The 18754-nt window shown below is 42.8% G+C and overlaps 1 long non-coding RNA gene across 1 annotated transcript; it reads left to right on the forward strand.

Moving 5' to 3' along the window:
- The first annotated feature begins 2044 nt into the window (after positions 1 to 2044).
- On the forward strand, positions 2045 to 12296 carry LOC104869865. The gene is made up of 3 exons (XR_782380.2): positions 2045 to 2170; positions 3426 to 3507; positions 12239 to 12296. It is a non-coding gene; the product is annotated as an uncharacterized LOC104869865 (long non-coding RNA).
- Positions 12297 to 18754: the final 6458 nt, after the last annotated feature.

Raw genomic sequence — 18754 nt, forward strand, 5'->3', positions numbered from 1 at the left:
TTCCGTCAAGAAAACGGATGCACCTAGAGGCCGTAATGTTAAGTGAAATAAATCAGACACAGAAGCTTAAATACCACATTTTTCATATAAGAGAAACCAATAAATAAAGAGCAAAATAAAGGATAACAGGAAGAAGGGAGGGCCAAGAGGCGGGGGAGGCAGAGCGGAGGGGAGGGATGTAGAGAGGATTAGGGGATGCTGCAGCGTGCCAGCTCCCCGCGGAAGCCGATCACCAACCCTGCAAACACAGCCCAGGGCAGGGACCAATGGGCCTGGCCCCTCTACATCCCGCCCCTCGGCTCTGCCTCCCCCCCCCGTTGATTGGCTCGTTACTGTGCAAACATTGCTGAGGGTACACACTCTTCTGGGTCACTGTCCCACACCAGTGTGTGGTCTGTCATTACTGAAATGTCATTAAGTGGCAAATGACTGACTATATTTCCAAGCACCTGGGTTTGTCCTGACCATGATGGCTGTTGAGTGTCCCCTTCAGGACAGGCAAAAGCTGAGCCTTGTTTGTGACCTCAGGAGACCCACAGGGCACAGGGAAATGGGGGTTCCTCCTGCTGCCTTCTGTGACTCTGGCCCAAGATGGCACCCAAAGGTGCTGGCTTCAAGGCCCAGTCTGTCCAGCTCCAGTGATGGCCCCAATCCCTGGCAGCAGTGGGTGTGCATATAGCTTGAGTTATAGGAGCTATCTTTGAAGAGCAAGTTCTGGGTCCTTTTTCACATAACATCTCCTGATTTTCTCCCTCAAATTGTTAAAATGTTAGTAATCCCAGGAGGCTCTGGTAGCAAACTGAAGGATGATATCATTTCTTCACATATCACATTTAATGGATGGATAGATGGATGGATGGATATTTTATGGCATCAGGGATTGAAACTGAGGCCTTGACACTGAGTTTTAGCCCCAGTCCTTTTTAAAAATTTTTGAGGCAGGGTCCTGCTGAGTCACTGAGTTGCTCAACCTGAGTTTGGACTTGTGATCCTCCTGCCTCAGCCTCCCAGATGTGTGCGCCACACCCAGCCACACTGACTTTTTAAAATAAGATTTCCAAATATGTACATTCACATAGAGATTTTAAATGTTCAAATGCTTACATCCAGTAACTCACTTCAAGGAACCTAGCCCAAGGAGACAGAGAGGCAGTAGATTTACTTACCATAACATTCACTGCAACCCTATTCAGAACTATGAAACTTGTTGTGGGAAATGACTTGAATGTGTGACATGCAACTTCAGAAAATCATGCCGGCACTATCATGTTAGGAAGTCTTTTAAAGGCACACACAAAAACGTTTCCAGTATATGTAAAGGGAAATAACATAAGGTATGATTTGCTTTGATAAAGTTTGCAAAATAAGTCCATATGAATTGAACAACAGTGCGATCTTATTCTCTAATAATGTGAAAAGAAGCGGGGCACGAGAGGAGTCTCCCAGGGCGCCGGGCTGTGTGGGCCTAACCCCCCTGAGCCCAGATCCGAAGCGCCGCGCCCCTGTGCGAGGAGCGGCACTCCCGCGGGTCACCGCATCGGAACAAAACATGGAGCAGGACGCCAAAGGGAGCCGCAAGAGGAGCAGGGTTTACCAAAGTGAAAGTCCGTTCCGTTGGGTGGCAGCGGCCCCCGGCGCGGAGGAGCGCTGGGTGCGGGAGGGACTGAGGCTGGGGCGCGGCTCTGCCCCTTCGGCGGGCTGCAGGGTCTTGCGGGGAACGGTCCTGAGGTCCTCAGCGGAGCGAGCTCTGGGGGGGCGGGGTCCGCAGATGGGGCTGGAACAGCCCGCCCAGCTCTTAGAGCTCAGACCCAACTCACTAAAAGTTGCCATTAAAAAATGGGCAAAGTACAACAATGTAAATATATTTAACACTACTGAAGTGTATACTTAAAATAATGAACCTGGTGAATTTTATGTGTATTGCACTACAGTTTAATTTTTGTTGTTGTTTTTCTTTTTGAGACAGGGTCTCACTATGCAGCCCAAGCTGGCCTCGAAGTCGCGGCAATCCTCCTGCTTCAGCCTTTCCAGTGCTGTGATTACAGGTGTGCACCACCAGGTCCTGTTAAAACTGTTTTCATACGCAAAGGTTTGGAGCAGACATTTCTCCATAGAAGATATAGCAATGGCCAAGAAGCACACGAAAAGATACTAATGTCTTCATGTAAAGGTACAAGATCGCAGTAATGAATGTAACTGTATTGTATACCTAGAATGTACCAATAAACTCAGTAAGAAGAAAAAAAAAAAAAAAAGATACTCACGTCTTTAGTTATCAGGGAAATCCAAACCCAAACCACAGGGAGCTAGCACTTCGTACCCACTAATAGAACGGCGCTCGAAAGACAGGTGGTGGCCCTGTGGAGAGAGGGAAATCCTACAGTGCTGGTGGCAATTGAGAAGGGTGCAGCCAAAAGCCTGTCGCTTCGTCAAATGACTGAACACAAAGATAACACATGAGCCGGGTGTGGTCACGCCTGCGATCGCAGCACTCTGGGAAGCTGGACAGGACGATTGCCATGCCTTTGAGGCCAACCTGGGCTACATAGTGACTTCAAGGCCAGCCTGGACTACATATCAAGACCTGTCTCCAAAAAATAAAATAAATGAATAAACAAAAAAAAGTCCACATAAAACTGTTACAAAAATATTTATAACAAAAGGGCAACTCATAATTGCCCAAATGTAGAAGTAACTATGTTTACCTCATGAATCTATAATCAAAATATGGTATGGTAAATCCACAAAATAGAATCTTGCTTGTTTGTAGAAGGAGTGTCCGAGCTATAACATGCATGAACCTGACATCATGATGTTAAATGAAAGAAAGCCGTCACAAGAGGCCACGTATTCTGATTCCACTTGGGAGATGTGTGGTGCCTTGGGCTGGGGGCAGGGCAGGAAGACCATAGCCAGCGACGTGAGGTTTCCTTGGGAGGTGATAAATGTCCTAAAATAGGCTTTGGTGATGGATGCACTGCCTGTGGATGTACTAGAAGCCATAGAATTATACATTTTCAAAAGATGAATTATATGGTATGTGAAGTATATTTTGGTAAAGCTGTTGTAAAATATTGTGAGGGCCGAGGGTATAACAGTGGTAGAGCACTTGCCTGGCATCCATGAGGACCTGGGTTCAATCCCCAGCACAGCAAATGAATAAATAAATAAATGAAAAGAAAAAGAGATAGGCTAAAGTTAACTATTTAAATTGTTGTTCAAGAAATTTTGGTTAGAGTTGGGGGTACAGCTTAGTGGTAGAGCCCTTGACTCTAACTAAAAAGAACAAAAACCAACAACAAAAAAGTCCACCCAGAAAGTCATCTTTTAGTTTGCAGTGAGGAAAAAGCATGCACAACACGTTATGATTCCTAGCGTCCTGTAGAGTAGAAATCTGTGCTAATTCTTTGTTTTATGGTGTGCAGGGTCGAATCCAGGACCTCATACATGCTGGGCAAGCACTATGTCACGGAGCTACATTCAAGACTTGAGACCCTCTTGGATAATGTAAGATAATCAAGGAAGATTATTATTATTATTATTATTATTATTATTATTATTATTATTGGACCTTCCACTTGCGAGGCAGGCACTGTGCCACTGAGCTAAATTCCTGGCCCCCAAGGGAGATATTTTGAATGAATATTTTATCTGCACTACTGATTTGCATTGATGTCTGTGTGGGTTGGAGGAATCAATGTGCTGACGTTAGCAAAAATGCACAAACTGCCCCAAGAATAGCACTATTTAAAATGGCACTGCTTGTAATTATTGGTTATATCTGTCTTGCTAATCATGTAACATATCATAGGCTGCAGGTATAATTTTTATGCAGGTTCTCTGAGTTCTAAAAATCACTTCATGAGATCCTTTGTAGGCTAGCGTTGGTGGTGTGCACCCAGCATTTGGGAGGCTGAGGCAGGAAGACAACAAAATTGAGGCCAACCTTGGAAATTTAGTGAGACCCTGTCTCAAAACAAAGAAATCTTCTGTAGTTAAAAAAAAAAAAATGTTTTGGTGAAATTTCTCTAGTTAGGGGCCAGGGATTTAGCTCAGTGGTTCCACCACCTGCCTTGCAAGTGCAAGGTCCTGAGTTCAATCCCTGGTACCAAAAAAAAAAAATTTCTCTAGTTAGTTATGGTGGTGCAAACCTATAATTTGAGCACTAGGGAGGCTGAGGCAGAAAGATTGCCAGGAGTTTGAGGCCAGGCTGGGCTACATAGTGAGTTCAAGGCCAGGGTGAACTACATACATAGCAAGGCCCTGTCTTCAAAAATCAAACTTAAATTGTGGGGCAATTCAAGGCCAGTCTGGAATATATACAGAAATCCTGTACCAAAATATAAAAGAAAGGCCAAGTGGCACTGTGCCTGCCTTGAAAGCACAAGGTCCTGAGTTCAGTGCCTGGTACAGAAAAAAAAAAAAAAAAGGAGGAAGAGGAAGAGGAAGGGTTCCTCTGTAGGTAACCATTTATACTTTTGTTGCTTCTTAATAAAAATATAGGCAAATATGTTTATATGTTCATATTTCCACACTTTCCTTCTTACCCACTCTACACCTTGTTTTTTCCCCACTTATCAATATATCCTGGAATCTCTCAATAGGGGTTCTTCTCATTGCTTTTCTCAGCTGTATAGTATTCCACTGTACAGAGAAACCATTCAGCCAATCGTGCCTTGTTTATACAGACTGCTGTAGTTTTGCCAGTGAGTCATGGCAATAGATTCTTAGAAGTAGGATTGCTAAATCAAAGGGTAATTGCACATTCACTTTTGCTAAATATTGCCAAATCGCTTCCATAAAGATGGTATCATTTTGCATTCCATGAACACTGAATGAGAGCCTGAATCTCATACTCAGAGTGGCTGTCAGACATTTGGAGTCTCACCAATCTGATAGGAGTGGTGCGTTATCTCAGGGCAATTTTAATTTGCACTTCCTTTATGAGGAAAAACGTTGAGCAACTTTCCCATTTGCCTTTCTATTCTCTATGTTCAAGAGCTCTTCATATACTATGGGTACCAGCACTTGCCACTGTGTGTCGTTAGTACCTTTCCAAAGTTGTTTTTGAAAATTTCTCTTCTCTCCTCTCCTCCTTTGCCATATGAGTTACCACTCTTTTCTACCATTTGTTCTGATTTTTATTTTTTTTTATTTTGGTACCGGGGATTGAACTCGGGTCCTTGCGCTTGCAAGGCAGGCCACCGAACCGCTGAGCTAAATCCCCAGCCTTGTTCTGATTTTTAAAGCTGTCAATGTTCACCTCACCCACTCTCAGGTTATAAGAGAGTTGAGCTCTGGGAGGCTGAGGCAGGAGGACTGCAAAGTCAAAACCAGTCTGGGTAACTCAGCAAGACCCTGTATCAAAATTTTAAAACAAAACTTTTTTTTTTTAGTAGGGGGGATTGAACTCGGGCCCTTGCACTTGCGAGGCAGGTGGTGGAACCACTGAGCCAAATCCCTGGCCCCAAAATTAAAAAAATTAAAAGGGCTGGGATGGACGTTAGAGTGAAGTCTCTAGTTCTGGAAAGAGAGAGAGAGAGAGAGAGAGAGAGAGAGAGAGAGAGAGAGAGAGAGAGGGAGAGAGAGAGGGAGGAAGGGAGGGAGGGAGAGGGGTGAGGAGAGGGAGGAGGAAGAGGAAGAGGAGGAAGAAAAGGGAAGGAATAGAGATCAGTTCACTCACTTTCCTATCTAGTATTTGTATGTTGTCCTTTTTCACATTAGACCCCTTGCTCATTCACCAGTATCCTGGTATTTGAGGAGATTTGATCTGAAGTGATCTTTTTCCATATGCATACACAGCTGTTTCCGTGTCATTTATTTAAGTGTTTTTCTTTTCCCCACAGTCATGAGATGCGTCCCTTATCGCAGACCACACTTCCTTTGGCTCTCAGACCTCTTTCTAGATTCTAGTTTCAGTCCATTGGTCTTTCCACTGACGTGTCCATACTGAATTTTTAATTATAGAAGTTGTACGATGATCTAATGTCTTGGAGACGAGTCTCTGCATGCCTAGTAAGGAATTTTACTAGCTATTCTTGCTTGTTTATTCTCCCAAAGGAACTGTATATCATAAAAGAGCAGCTCTACGAAGCACACAACTAAAACCTGATGATGATTTGCAGCAAGATCGCGATTAGCACTCACGTAGGCAGCACTGACTTCTCCAGAGTCTTCCTGTGAAGAACACGACTTCCCATCTGGTTAAGCCCACTTTTGCATCATACATGTGTGTGTCGCAGGTGTTTCTTTAGTGCGCGTCTGCAGGCCATATGGTTACCGTCCTTCTGTGGCGTTGACACATGTACATGACACATCCTCATCCCTTTCTTCACCCCGTCCTCCCCTCCCTCCGTCCCTTGGTCCCCTTCTCGTTTGAGAAAGATCTGTCTTACTATTTCCTATTCTCTCTCTTTTATTTTGCTCATTATTTATACTTTGGGCTTCTCATATAAGAGAAACCATGCGATATTTAAGCTTGTGTGTCTGCTTTATTTCACTTGCTATTATGGTCTCCGGCTGCACCTACTTTCCTACAAAGGAATCAATATAAGTTGTGCACATTTCCTTTTGGTCTGTGCTAAATATTTTACTGTTTTGTTGCTATTTCAAATTGATCTTCTTTTTCATTATGTTTTCTAATTACCTACTACTTATATATTAGGGATTTTACTTTCTACATGCGGATTGGATTTATAGGGGGACAGAGGACCCAGGTCCCTGGCACTGAGCAGGGCTCAAACTAGTGATTCTCCTGCCTCAGCTTCCCAGAGTGCTGGGATTACAGGAGTGGCCCCCACACCCAGTTTCCAGGTTGATTTTTCAATTCTGGTACTTCATTAAATGTACTTATTGTTTTGATGGTTTCCCTTTCAGTTCTTTTAGGCGTGTCACACAAGCAATTGTGTTATCTACAAATAGAGATCATTTTATCTCTTCCTTTTCAGTTGTGATGTTTCTCATCTAACATGCTTTTTCTTGTACAATTTGTTTGGCTTTCACTTCCAAAGTGATGTTAAGTCATAGCAAGGAAAGCAGGCATTATCCCTGCCGTTTGTCTTTCTGCTTTGGTAAGGTAAGACGCTAACTCTTGGCAAATGTTATATACATACTCAGATGTGTATGGTGTCGATGCCTGTTGTCATGACCGTGTCGTGTGTGCCCTGTAAGCAGGCAAAGGCTGTGTGTAGGGAAGGAAGAGGAGGATTGGGGGACGGTGGGTGGGTGGAGCGGACCGGAAGCCAATGCAAGGCTGCGATGACAAATGGCTCTATCTGAGGCGCCCTTGGAGCTGTTTGCCAGGAGGCAGAAGCCTGGCTGCGATCCAGGCGCCTCCTCGCACTTCCGTCTGCACGCTGCGGGCTGGAGAGCTGGGTCTGGGAGGCCCAGGACAGATACTAACATTCATTGCCTCGCTTTCCCGGGTGCGGAAGGTGCGAGGGCTCCGCTGGATGGGTAGGCTCAAGCATTTCTAACGCGGTCGCAGCTCGGGTGTCTTCCCATCCTGTGATTCTCTGAGGGCTGCCGTGGGGCTGAAGAACTCACTTCCAAGATGACTCATTCGCCTGGCCGCTGGCAGGGAGCCTCGGTTCTTCATCTCATGGACCAGTCCCTGGTGGCTTGGGTGCCCTCACGTGACAGCTAATGCCCCCAAGCATGTCCCCCATCCATGAGAGTTGGGAAATTAGGACCCACGTCTCGAAGGCAGCATCAACAAAGAATATGTGGCTGTTTTACACACAGAATGGTATCATAAATAGACCACATAATAGATTCTCTCTCTCTCTCTCTCTTTTTTTTTTTTTGGAGTATTATTTTTTCCCATTAAATTTATTGGTACAGTTAAAACAAATAATACAGTTAAATTTATCGTTGGGATCTTGTACCTTTACATGATAAGTCTTGTCCTTGTTTTTTCCCCATACTCCTGCCTTCCCTTCACCCGCTCCACCCCTCCCAATTTACAAAGATTTTGTTTCCATTTTTTCCTTTTTTCACATTTTTTTCCTTTCCCTCTCCCCTCCCCTTCCCATTTCCCCCTTAGCCATTTTCTTCCCATTTCACATTATCAATTATACCATGTGAACATTATTTACACTTCTAGTTTTTTGTACTAGAGAAACTATTCGGTATTTACTCGTGTGTCCTATTACTTAAGAGTATAGCCTCAGAGTGCATCCATTTAGCTATAAATGTCTCTAGTTTTCATTCTTTATGGCTGAGTAGTACTCCATCTTATTAAAAAACCCACATCTTTAACCAGTCTCCAGTTGATGGGCATTTGTGTTGTTTCCAGGTTTTAGCTATTACAAACTATGCCCCTATAAACATGGGTGAGCATGTATCGCTGTAGTATGATTCTTTTAATTCTTTTGGAAAGATACCCAGCAGAGGGATGGCTGGGTCAAATGGGGCTGCTAATCCTAATTCTTTGAGGTACCTCCATATTGATTTCCATAGTGGTTGCACCAGTCTGCACTCCCACCAACAGTGGAGAAGGGTTCCGTTCTCCCCACAGCATTTGTTGTTGGTTGATTTCTTGATAGCAGCCATTCCTTCTGTGGTGAGATGGAATCTCAGTGTTGTTTTCATCTACATTTCTTAAATGACCAGTGATGTTGAACATTTTTTCATATACTTATTTACTGCTTTTACTTGTTTGTCTGAGAAATGTCTGTTCATTTCAGATATCCATTTTTGAATCAGTTCTTTGTATTTGGGGGGGTCTTTTTTGAGTTCTTTTATGTATTCTAGATAGTAGTCCTCTGTCTGAGGAGCAGCGGGTAGATATTTTTCCCACATTGTAGGTTGTCTTTTAGCTCTGTTGGTAGTTTCTTGCACTGCAAAAACTTTTTAACACAATTATATCCCAGTTGTTGATTCTTTGTGCAAGTTCTCGTGCTGCTGAGGATTTATTCATAAAGTCTTCTCCTATGCCAATGTCTTTGAGAGTTCTACATAATTTACTTTCCGGTAAGTTTAGTGTTTCCATTTTGATATTTAGATCTTTAATCCACTTGGATTTTAGTTTAGTGCATGGTGAAAGATAGGGATCTAGTTTTAGTCTTTGACAAGTTGAAAGCCAGTTTTTCCAACACCATTTATTAAAGAGGCTATCTTTCCTCCAGTGAGGATTGTTGGCTCCTTTTTACTATGTTGGTTCTTCCTACCCAGTAGCAAGGGATGTCTTTCCATCTTCTATCTCATTTTTCAGTGTGCTGTAATTTTCAGTGTAGAGGTCTTTTGTCTCCTTAGTTAGATTGATTCCTGAATATTTCATTTTTTTTGGATGCTATTGTGAAATAAATTGTTTCCCTAATTTCTCTCTCAGTGAGTTTGTTATTTTTACAAGAAAGCTATTGATTTTTGAGAGTTGACTTGTATCCAGCTACTCTACTGTATCTGTCAATTAGGTCTAGAAATCTTTTGGCAGACTTTTTTGGGTCTTCCATGTAAAGTATCATATCATCAGCAAATAGTGACAGTTTAACTTCTTCCTTTCTATCTTTATTCCTTTTATTTGTTTCTCTTGTCTAATTGCGATGGCTAATGTTTCTAGAACTATACTGAACAGGAGTGGTGATAGTGGACATCCTTGTCTTGTTCCTGATTTTATCATGAAGGTTTTCAGTTTTTGACCATTTAGTATGATATTGGCTGTTGGTTTTTCATAAATAGCCTTTATCAGGTTGAGATAAAAACCATCTATTCCAATTTTCTGTAGGGTTTTTTTATCATGAATGAGTGTTGAATTTTGTCGAATGCTTTTTCTGCATCTATTTAGATGATCTTGTGGTTTTTGTCCTTGACTCTGTTAATATAGTGTATTACATTTATTGATTTTCATATGTTGAACCATCTTTGTATCCCTGGGATAAATCCAACTTGGTCAGGGCATATGATCTTCTTGATGATCTTCTGTATTCCGTTTGCCAGTATCTTATTGAGGATTTTTGCATCTCTGTTCATTAAGGAGACTGACCTGTAGTTCTCTTTTTTGGTTGGGTCTTTCCCTGGTTTGGCAATCAAAGTAACACTTGCTTTTCCAGGAAAGAATTTGGAAGTCTTGCCTCCCTTTCAATTTCATTGAAGAGTTTAAGGAGTAGTGGCAGTAGTTCTTCTCTAAATGTCTTGTAGAATTCAGCGTTGAAGCCATCAGGACCTGGGCTTTATTTTGTTGATAATGTTTTAATGACGTTTTCAATTTCATTGTAATTGGGGTATTTAGACTTTTAATATCTTCTTCATTCAATTTTGGAAGTTCAATGGCACACACCTGTAATCCCAGCACTAGGGAGGCTGAGGCAGGAGGATCACTGTGAGTTTGAGACCAGCCTAGGCTACATAGTGAGTTCCAGGTCAATGTCAACTACGTAGTGAGACCCTGTCTCAAAAAAACCAAAAGAAAACAAAACTTTGGAAGTTCATATGCATGTAGGAATCTGTCCATTTCTTCTGTACTTTCCATTTTCTTAGAGTAGAGTACAGGTTTTTGAAGTAGGTATTGATGATCCTCTGGATTTCTGGTGAATCTGTTGTGACTTCACCTTTTTCATTCCTAATTGCATGAATTTGAGCTTTTTCCTTCCTTTTTTTGATAAGGTTGGCTAAGGGTTTATCTATTTTATTTATTGTTTCACAAAACCAATTGTGATTCATGGATTTTTTTTTCTGTATCGTTCTCTTAGTCTCCATTGCAATGATTTCTGTTCAATCTTTATAATTTCCTCCCTTGTATGAACTTTTGGTTTGTCTTGCTCTTCTTTTTCTAGAAGCTTAAGGTTAAGCATTAGGTTCTTTATTTGAGCTCGCTTTGTTTTCCTAGTATGGGCATTTACTGCTGTGAATTTCCCTCATAGAACTGCTTTCATTGTGTCCCATAGATTCCTGCATGTTGTATTGGCATTATCATTTAATTGTAGAAACTGTCTAATTTCTTCTTTAATTTCCTTTGTGACCCAATGGTTGTTCCGCAGGTGTTATTTAATTTCCATGTGTTTGTGAAGTTCTTGCTGTTTCTTATGCTATTGATCTCCAGTTTAATTGCACTATGGTCTGATAATATTCAGGGGATAACTTCAATTCCTTTGCACTTACTTAAACATGTTCTATGAGCTAGCATAGACTACATATTGGTCTCGAGTAGCTGAGCAGTTGAAGAGCATTGCATTGGTCCCTTATGTCAGTAACATCATGTAATTGGCGCACTTGTGCTGAAGCCTTTAAGACACATGCTTTCTAAAGAAGGGAAGGTTCTGGGGCCAAGTATGTCAGTGTAGTGGTTAGGAATCTGCTGAAGAGGAAGCACAATTCTTGGAAACCCGTTTGGTTCTGGAGTTAGTATGCTTCCTGCTGGGGAAATCTGTGCTGGCTTGTTGAGTTGATTACATGAAATGTTTGTTTCAGGCTGGCCTTGAACTCACTATGTAGTCATGGCTGGACTCAAACTCATGCTGATCCTCCTGCCTTACCCACCTGAGTGTTGGGATGACAGGCATGTGGTACCATGCCAGCTGAAAGGCTGAGAGTTTTAAATGAGACCCAGAGCAAGAAAAGGCTCTGCAAATGGTTCATGCTGCATTACAAGCAACCCTATGACTTATGCCAGGTGGCCCAGGATGCTTTGTGATGTTAGAGGTTTGTACACAGAAAAAAGGCCATGAGGAACATCTGACAAACCTCAGACAGTTATACATCACTCCATAAACAGTTCTTGGCGTTCTCTTGGGCCATATTGGAGATGGAACAGCTGACTATGGGACATCAAGTGACCATGTGGTCAGAGATGCCCAACATGAGCTGATTTCTGCTACACCTACCAAGTCATCATTGGGAAGCAGTAATTCATTTTACAGTTATAATAATAGTAGTTGGGCATGGTGGTACATACCTGTAATCCTAGCCACTCAGGAGGCTGAAGGCGGAGGATCACAAGTTCAAATTCAGCCTGGGAAATTTAGTGAGTTCAGGCCTGGAGTATGCAGTGAGACCTAGACACAAAAACAACAGAACAAGAGTGTGCAAACTTTTTCTACAAAGGGTCTGAACAAACATTTTAAACCCATAGGTCATATGGTTTCTGGTGTGACCACACAACTCTGCTGTTGTATCGATGAAATCAGAATCAATCTGCAAATAAATGACTATGGCCGTGTTTCCATAAAACTTCATTCACAAGACAGGCAGTGAGTGGACTTGTCCTACAGACTTTGGTTTTTCCAACTCTTGGTATTTACAGATGGACCTAAGGAGGTGAGCAAATGTGTGGACATCTTCGTTCTGCCTTTCACTGTCAACATGAGAGCATCCATCCCCAGAAAAAGGAGTGGTCAACCAAATGGACAGACTGCCTCAGCCAGCTGATGTCAGCAGCATCTGTTAGCACCCACCCCAATGCTGGGACAGTCAGCTCAGGAAGAATCGTTGCAGTGGGGCTGTGGGTCCCCAAGCCTGATCTCCTCACCAGGGATGATGCAGCTGCTGCCATAATGTCCAACCTGCCAGCAGCAGAGACAAAAGTGGAGTCTCCAGCCCAATGCCATTCATTCCTCAGGGAGACCAGCCCAGCCACTTGGTGGAGTCCTTCCTCTCTGGAAGGAGCCTGGCTTCAACACAACTGGAATGAGCACATTTTAGACATTCTTATCTTTTCTACCTCAGAGCTCTGCATGGTGCTCTGACTGAGGAAGCACAGATTGACTTACCAGCATAGAATTCTGCCCAACTTGCTTCTGATCAAGAAACCCAACTCACAGCCAGAGAAGGTGGTGATGGCCATGTGACAGTGGGATCCACTAGTCTACCACGTGCCACAGCACCTGGGAACAAAGTGATGGGACAGCCTTCTGAAGTGTGGCTAAGATGCCGCTTAGAGGAGATACTCAACAAGGAAAGAGCATCATCTTCCATGATGCAATATGCACCCGAAACCAATGACACTATATGTTTGCCCCCAGAGTACAGACTACGTGAGTCTGGGAACTGAAGAGCATAAGCATGAGTGCCCCACTTGCTGTCACTCCCATTGATCCAGTTGGGGGACAGTTTCCCATCCCTTCAGTTTTAAGGACTAGTGACCCTTCTTCCCAGAGGGAATGTCAGGTGACATGGTAACAGTCCCCTGTAGCTGTCACCCCATCATTTCCAGCTCTTTGTACCAAGAGACTATCAGTAACCATCCTGTCATGGGTAATTAACAGATCCTTATCATCAGAGGGAGATAGGGTTGCTGTTGACCAATAGAGATTGGGGAGGATGCATTTCACACCCAGGTGATCTACTGAGAAATCTCTTTTCTCTCCAGCCCAGCTTTTCCAGTAAATGGATGACAGAAACAGCCTCAGTCTAAGAGCAGCATGCTGACCACAATGCAGGCCACTCATTTGTGGAAGTCTGGGAACCACTGGACAAACCATCTGGACCAGCAGAGGCACTAGTACAGAGCCCGAGGAATCTAGACTCCCAAACCTGAGTGCATATGAGAGGAGGGAGACTATGCTCAAGACAAACAGACACCACAGGGGCTGAGGTTTGTCCCAATAACCTTTCTCTCAGAATTTTCCCAGGAAAGATCATTCAGAGTCCTGGAGCAGTTCCCAGATGGAATGAATCAACTGTACAAAGAAAACAGATCCAAGTGGTGCAAGGGATAAACTGTGGGCACTGTGGTTTGCCACACAGAACTCCCCTTTAGGACTGAGGGATGCATTTCCCCAGCTGCCAGAAGTATTGGCTGCCAACGCCTCCACGGCTGAATCCTTCCATAGAAATTGCTCTGGGAAAAAGAGACGTGCCTTGCCCAAAGTTTTGTCCCCATTTTGGTGGCAGTCCATATCCGGTGACTAATCAGTGTAGGACACAAAGGTCTGGCCCCCTTGCCTCAACGTGGGCAAATCTAAAGGAATGTTCCAGTTCCATGGCTCCCCATGGGAGAGATTGATTTTTGCAACTGCTTCACACTCAGCTGTTCCTTCTGCGCAATCCACATTCATGCTCACATGCACACACATGTGCACAGACATGTGTATGCATATACCGGAAAGTAAAAGTTCCACTATTAGTTTATGTTCATCTCCAGAAAGCAGCACAGCTCACTGCTTCAGATTTATTTTTAGATGGCTAATATATCTTTCATAATTTAAAAACAACCAATTAATACTGTTTTAAAACTGGAAGGTGAGAACAGGCATGGTGGCACAGGTCAGTAATCCTAGCACTTGGGAGGCTGAGGCAGGAGGACTATGAGTTTGAGACCAGCCTGGATACCTAGTGAGTTCCAGGCCAGGCTGGACTGTACATCGAGACCCTGTCTCAATCATTCCATCACCCGGCCAACCAACCAAGCAACCAAAGGTGACAAGACCTGGCCCTGGAAAGTAAATGCCAGAATTTGGATCATCTTAGGGTAAAAGCTAACTATCAAACTGTGTGTGTGTAGAAATGTGTGTGTAAGGTGTGTCTCACTTCAAAATATGATAGCAGTTTTATACTTAAACTATGTTAGGAAAGGGTTAGAGTGCCATCTCCTGTTTCAAAATCACAAAGAAAAAGAAAATAAAGCAAATGTAATTTTTCCAAGAACAATAACACAGACTGGTTAGAAGCCAGAAAATTCATAGTAAACTGAGAAGGCAAGTTGATTTGCCAGGAAGAAATAATAAGCAATAAGTAAATAAAGCATTTGGATGAATTGTCCTCTCCTCTATCCTAGAGCATGTTCTGATTTCCCCAGCAGGAACGTGTGTCCTTTCCAGTTGCTCTGCTTGTATAATTGAGGCTAAACAGGGCATCTTGTGGTTCTGGTTTCCTGCTTGTACTCAAGAAAACCAAGGCTTCAAGTCCCTGAGTTGACTTGTCCTGAGTCACAGCAATTATCAGATGCAGATTCAAACTCAAATCCTGATGTTTTCCCTCTTTCCATGTTCTTCATATTTATAGCAACAGGAAAGGTGTGATTGCACAACTTTATTTTTTAAATTCAAAGAATGCTTAATAACCATTTATTGGGATGATTATGTGATTTTTATAGATGGGAAAACCCTTTTACTCATGGAATAAGTAGGCTGTGTTCTCTCGCTCAAATTTTAATCCCTCCATAAAATGATTTAATTCTATATTTGCAGAGAGATAAAATAACATACTGAAAAAATTCATTATGGCCACAATGGGTTTGACATGAACAGGCATGCAGCAATCTGAAAAGAACTTCAAATATGTCCGTTACTCTATATTAAACTGTTGTTACATGCTTGGACAGTTTTGGGTCACCTGGAAGGAATATTTTTTTAAAATAAATGTTGTCTTATTTTATCCCATTCCCCCCTCATGCCCCTCCCCTCCTTATATATGAAGCTTTGTTTCCCTTTTTTTGTTTTGTTTTGTTTTTTTGGGTACCGGGTATTGAACTCAGGTCGTTGCGCTTGCAAGGCAGGCCACCGAACCGCTGAGCTAAATACCCGGCCCATTGTTTCCCTTTTTTTGGAAGGAATATTTATTTCTTCTGAAAAGCTTACCCAAAAAAATGCTATGAGGGAAAACGTCTCCAGATAATTAATTCTTGGTGAAAGGAATCCAAAAGAAAAAAGTAGATCACCTTGGACTTTACAATCAAGATAGGACAAAGCTAATTCTCACTCTCTTGCCACTCCTGGCTTCCGTTCTTTGTGTGTTATTAGATCAATGGTAATTGCTGCAAGGAGTCATTCCAGATTGGGACAAAAAAACACCCATTATGCCTTACACCTCATTTTCCATTTAATGATGTTAAAATACTTTGGTCAAATCCACAAAGAAGAGTGAAGGTGTCTATATATTCTGTTGACTAGAAAACAGCACTAGTTTTTAAATGAGCACAAAATTGAACTTGGAAAGAGTTTACAAATTAGCATTTTAGCCAGGAATGGTGGCACACACCTGTAATCTTAGAATTTAGGAGGCTGAGGCAAGAGGATTGCAGTAGGGCTGGGGATTTAGCTCAGTGGTTCTGCTGCCTGCCTCGCAAGCACAAGGTCCTGAGTTTGATCTCCAGTACCCCCACAAAAAGGATTGCTACAAATTTGAGGCCAGCCTGGGCTACATAGAGAGAGAGAGAGTTCAGACCCAGCCTGAACTGCATAGTAAAACTTTGTCTCAAAAAAGTGGGGGTGTTATCACTCACTTTCTCCATCACATGAGTATATTTTCATTTTCCTTGAAGATTTTATCTAAATACGGAATTGTAATGATCCTCAAGTTTTTGTTGGGCCTCTTTTGGGGTTAGCCTTATCTGTGTTGCTACACTGTTCTTTTAGTTAAATTTAAAGAGGAGAATAGACTCCACAGGTTACTGAATATATGTGTGATATATGTATGTATAAATATATATGTGTGTGTGTAATATATATTTACATATATATTAGATATACACATTTCTAAATTTCTAATTTGACTGCAATCTACAAACTCAGACCAGGAATAATGCATTGGCTTAATTCTCAAATATCATGGCCAGCCAAAGTTCAACCATTTAAGAGCCCCATATCACTAAACATTTAAAAAACCTTTCAAAAAACATGATTGTGGAACCAGGCATGGTAGCACATATCTGTAACCCCAACACTTGGGGAGCTAGCTGAGGAAGGAGGGTTGCCATGAACTGAAGGCCAGCCTGGGCCACATAGTGAGTTCAAGGTCAGCCTAGAATATATGATGAAACCCTGTCTCAAGAAAACCAACCAAACAAACAAAAAATATGATTGTGGCAAGACTTTGGGGTGAAAATTCTTGGCTTTATAAACCTTCTTGAGCCAGGCATGGTGGCACATGCCTGTAATCCCAGCACTTGGGAGGCTGAGGCAGGAGGATCACTGTGAGTTCGAGACCACACTGGGCTACATAGTGAGTTCTAGGTCAATCTCAACCACATAAATCCCAGCACTGGAGGCTGAGGCAGGAGGATCACTGTGAGTTCGAGACCAGCCTGGGCTACATAGTGAGTTCTAGGTCAATCTCAACCACATAATGAGACCCTGTCTCAAAAAACAAAACAAAAAATAAATAAATAAATAAATAAAAATAAAAAAATAAACCTTCTATTTTTATGCTTTAATCATCTGAGCTTTCTTTACCTTGATTGTCTAATGAAAGATCAGTGTCAGTCAGTTTTCCGTTACTGTAACAAATATCTGACATAATCAACTTATAAGAAAAAAAGGGTTACTACAGCTCTCAGCTTGGAGGTTTCAGTCTATGATCAGTTGGCCTTGTGGTAGGGCAGCCCATCATGGCATGACACATGTGGCAGAACCAAGCTACTCACCTCAAGGCGAAAAGGGAAGAAAAGAAGAAACCAAGATCCTGTGGTCCCCTTCAAGGGACCCAGTAACATCTGCTTCTTACTTTCCACTGCCACTCAGCAAAGCTAAGCTGGACACAAAGTCTCTAACATACTTTGGGGCCTCTGAAGACATTCCATACCCAAAACACAGCACTTTATTCTTTCCCATACTGGGGATCGAACCAGGGTCCCTTGCATGCTAAGCAAGTGTTCTGCCACTGGGCTACACCTCCAGCCCCTATGGTGACACTTTTCAAGGAAATTCCCAGCTAGTCTCATCTGAAAAAAAGTGTGAAGAACTTTGCCCTCTTTCAGCCCATGAAAGTCCAGGAGCTACATGGGCCAACAGCTCAGATGGGAGAACTGGCAGGGACAGCAACGGTGGAGGCCTCGGAGAGCTTGCCCAGGACCTGCAGGGGAGCAAGGTAGGCAGGAGGAAGTAGAATGAGGGCAGCTGATGCCATCCTGTGTCACCACAGTGGTCGGGACTATGTGGCTAAAGCACAACTCTTAGGGCACAGACTGGACCCTTTGGACACTTAGCACTCAATCAATAGATGGTAATGAGCAAAGATATAGGTGAATTGGGTCATAGAGAAAGCTTTGAAGCACTGGAGAAGAATGGAAATAATAATGGTCACTATTCATTTGTGGGTTTACACATTTGACAAGTACTTAACTACTCACCTACTATGTGTCTGGGCACTGTGCTAAGAGGCACTGGGGACACAGCAATCAAGAAAAGTGAACCGATGGCTGGAGATGTGGCTCACAGCAGGAAACACATGCAGAAGGCCTTGGGTTCAGCATCCAGCACCAATTTAAAAAGAAGCAAAAGGAAATCCCACTTCCCTTGTGGAACATGGGCTGCAGTTGAGGGAGAATTCATTGAGCACCTGCTCCAGTCCCATTCAGCACCTGGGCTCTTGTCTTTCTCACTAACTTAGCATTTGCCATTACATCAAATCATAACTTTCTGTGTATGCTCATGGCTCTAGGCCCACTTTGTACACTGAGTGGACATTGCAGACAAGTTGGCTGGCAGTGGCTGTGGTGGGCAGGTTGGCAGTAGTCAGGGAGCTGATGCCATCGCTTTGGCTGATTGATCCCAGGAGGGCAGAAGGGATGGATTGAAGAGAGGGATCTGGAGCCCTCTGAGTTGATAAGGAAAGATCAGGAGAGCTGGAGATTTAGCTCAGTGGGGCCACTGCCTGCCTTGCAAGTGCAAGATCCTGAGTTGGATCCTAGATACCAAAAAAAAAGGGCCAGGACTTGGAACTATAGAGCGATTGTGAGCTTTTAAGTAGATGACTGAGAGAATTGTCACCAACAAACAAAAACCAGGAGGAAGAGCCTAAAGGTTATAGGTGAAGATAGGAAAGGTTTTTTGTTTTTGCTTTTTTTTTTTTTTTTTGTACCAGGGATTGAACTTGGGACCTT

The sequence above is a fragment of the Fukomys damarensis genome, unplaced genomic scaffold, assembly GCF_012274545.1.
Source record: "Fukomys damarensis isolate Sample0158 unplaced genomic scaffold, DMR_v1.0_HiC HiC_scaffold_2, whole genome shotgun sequence".
Taxonomy (NCBI): domain Eukaryota; kingdom Metazoa; phylum Chordata; class Mammalia; order Rodentia; family Bathyergidae; genus Fukomys; species Fukomys damarensis.